The following is a 3848-nucleotide window of genomic DNA, read 5'->3' as shown; positions in this document are numbered from 1 at the left end:
CATATAAACTCTTCTTCAATCTACACACTAGATTATCCTTACCTTGGACCTCAAATCCCTATGGTTATGCCATTGATATCTCTTTAGCCAAATCACCATGAAGAAAGGTTTTTTTAAGATCAAGATTCTCCAAATGAAAATATTCAATAGCCACATTACTTAAAATAGTATGAATAGAAGTCATTTTAAGAAAAAGAAAAAATATCTCATCAAAATCAATGCCATAGGACCCTACAAGGGTGTTGCCCCCTAACCCTGTCTTAGGGGCATTGCCCCCAAACCCCCATAGAAATAAGTCAGAGGGAAACCATGTCGAATAAACCTCCCGGTCTGATTAGGCTCCATATCACAATATATGATTCCCTTGAACCCCATTTGACCCATTTAAATGTTATGATATGATATGTCTTAAGTGGTCTTTGGACCCCTTCAGACACATAAGTTTTTTGAATGGGTAAAAGGAGGTCATGGGGTACCACATGACCCCCTTTGACCGATTCAAATGATGTGTTTCTTTTAAGGTGTCCTAACACCCCTTAAGACACATAATATCTGATAAAATGTGTTAAAGTAGTTCATTGGGTACACCATAACCCCCTTTGACCCATTTGACTAGATCATATGTGTTTTAAGGTGTCTCAGAACCCATAAGAACATATATTTTCATCTAATGGATTGAAAGGGGTTAGAAGGTTCCCTATAACCCCTTTCAACCCATTTAAACATATTATATATGTTCCTAGGGCCCTACAACTACTAGGAACATATGTTGTCATTTAATGGGTTGGAAGGCATCAAAGGGTACCCTATGACCCCTTCCAACCCATTTGAATAGATGCAATTTGTTCTTATAGTTTATATGACCTCAAGGAACATATTTTGTCATCTAATGAGTTGAAAGAGGTCATATGGTACCATATGACCCCTATTGAACCATTAGAGCATAAGAGATATGTTCTTAGGTATTCAAACATATGTTGTCATCTAAGTGATTAAAAGGGATGATAGGGAAGCTTTATACCCTATCACACTTTTTGACCCATTCAAAGATAAGACATATGTTTTTAGGAGTCCTAGGACCTCTAAGAACATATTTTATGATCAAAGGGTCGAATGGGGTCATAGGGTACCCTATCACCTCATTTGACCCATTTGATGAGATGATGAATGTTCCTAGGAATTTGAACACCCCTATGAACATATGCTGTAATCAAATGGGTCATAATGGATCATAAGATGTTGTATGACCCGCTTTAGACCATTAAAACATAAGAAATTTTCTCCTAGCAGTCCTACAACCCCTAGAAACATATGTTCTCATCTAGTTGGGCAAAAGAGGTTATAGGGCACCCTATGAGCCCATTTGACCTATTTGATGACATGTTGTATATACGAACATGTGTTGTCATCTAATGGCTGAAAGGGGTCACAGGGTGTTCTCTGACCCCATATAATCTATTCAAACATATGAGATATATTCCAAGGGGCCCTATGACCCGTAGGAATATATGTTGTCATCTAGTGGGTTGAAATGGGTCATATAGTACTGTATGACCCCTTTTGACCCATTCGATAACATGATGTATGTCCCTAGAGGTCCAGGGTCCCTAGAAATATATGATGTCATTTTATGGGTTGAAAGGGATCATATGGTACCTTATGATCCATTTTGATATATTTGAACAAATTTTGTAATCTAATGGATTGAAAGGGGTCATGGGGTACTCGATGACCCCTTCCAACCCATTCAAACATAAGAGATATATTCTTAGGGGTCCCAAGACCCTTGGAAACATATGTAATGATCAAATTGATTGAAAGAGTTCATAACGAACCCTATGACCCATTTTGATCCATTTGAACATATGAGATATGATGTTAGCTTTCCTAGGACCCTTAGGAAAAAAATGTATTCATCTAATGGGTGGAAAAGGGTCATAGGGTACTTTATAAATCAATTTGTCCCATTTGATGACATGATATATGTCCCTAGGGGTATTAAGACCCCTATGAACATATGTTGTCATATATTGGGTCGAAAGTACCCTATGACCCCTTTCAACCCATTCGAACATGTGAAATATGTTCATAGGGGTCCTAGGATGCTTAGAAACATGTATTGCCATCTAATGGGTAGAAAGGGGTCATTGGGTACCCTATGGTCTCCTTCAAACCATTCATACATATGGGATTGTTTGTAGAGTTCTTAGGACCCTTAGAAATATATGTTGTTAAGTAATGCTACCCTACAATCCCATTTGACCTATTTGATGATATGACATATAACCCTAGGTGTCTTAGGACCCCTAGGAACATATGTTGTCATTTAATTGGTCAAAAGGGGTCATAAGGTATCCTATGACCCCTTTCAACCCATTTGAATACATGATATATGTTCTTAGGCCTTGTCAGAGCTCTAAGAACATATGTTATCATCAAGTCGGCTGAAAGAGGTCATAGGATACACTATGACGTCTTTCAACCTAGCCAAACATATGATATATATTTCTAGGGGTCCTAGGACTGCTAAGAGCATATGTTGTCATCTAATGGGTTAAAAGGGGTTAGATGATACCCTATGACCATTTTTGACCCATTCAAACATATGATATATTCTCCTAAGAATTCTAAGACCCCTAGGAAAATATGTTGTTGTCTAATGGTTCAAAAGGGGTCATAGGTCATCCTATGAACCCATTTGACCCATTGCACTATATGATATATTCCCCTAGAAGTCCTGAAACCCCTAGGAACATATGTTGTCATCTAATGGTTCAAAAGGGTTCATAGGGGTTAGGGAATCCTATGACCCCTTTCAACCCATTCAAACATATAAGATATGATCCTAGGGGTCCTAGGACCCCTAAAAACATATGTTGTCACCAAAAGGTTCAAAGAGATCATAGGGTACCTCGTGATCCCTTTCGACCTTTCTTTAACACATGAGATATGTTCCTAGGGTCCTAGGACCCTTAAGTACACTAATTATCATTGAATGGGTTGAAAGGGGACATAGGGTCTTTTATGACTGCTTTTAACTGATGATATCACATTATCTATGTGGTTAAGGGTTCTATGACTACTAAGCGCACTTAATAAAATTAAATGGTTCAAAAGGGGTCATAAGATATTCTATGGCCCATTTTGACCCATTAGATAGTACTATCTATTTGATTAAGGATCTTAGGACCCCTAAGCACACATATAGTGATCAAATGGATCAATGGGGTTATAGGATATCCTATGACACCTTTTGATCCTTTGGAACCATGATATGTATTGTTAAGGGTACTCATGTTGGAAATGATTGAAAAGATCATGAATGAAGAAAGATGGAACTGGTAAAAGAATGTTTTCAATCATTGTTTTGCCATTGATGTCAAAGTTGCTACTTGTAGGAATGACAATTACTTAAATGATCCAAATACTATCAATTGGTTGATTGACAAGGAGGAGGAAATCAATAAGATGTAACTAGAGAACCTAGAGAAAGATTGAAGTTATGATGTTGTAATGAAGTATAAGGATCAGTTAAGCCATTGATGAAATAGTGTATTGGTGACATACACTAAGAGGATGGTCACATTGAGACACATCAAAGATGCAAGGCTTAACTAAGTAATTTGTAAAGCCTAACTAAGTTTATTTGAGAGAGCCAAGCAAGCTAGTTAGTGCCGAGCAAATTCTTAGTTGAAGCTAAGAAAGTTCAACTTCAGTGTGTGCCGAGCAATCCTTCAGGTACCGAGTAACATAATAATTGTTCAAGTGCCAAGTAATTGTTCAAGTGCTGAGTAACTCAGGAAAAGGCTTTAGGTGATGTGCATTAAAAAAACGTAATGGATCCCGAG

Source organism: Cupressus sempervirens, chromosome 6, assembly GCF_028749045.1.
Source record: "Cupressus sempervirens isolate cs-2001-9-10 chromosome 6, ASM2874904v1, whole genome shotgun sequence".
In the NCBI taxonomy this organism is placed as follows: domain Eukaryota; kingdom Viridiplantae; phylum Streptophyta; class Pinopsida; order Cupressales; family Cupressaceae; genus Cupressus; species Cupressus sempervirens.
The sequence above is the reverse complement of the archived record's forward strand: the minus strand, read 5'-3'. Positions refer to the sequence as shown.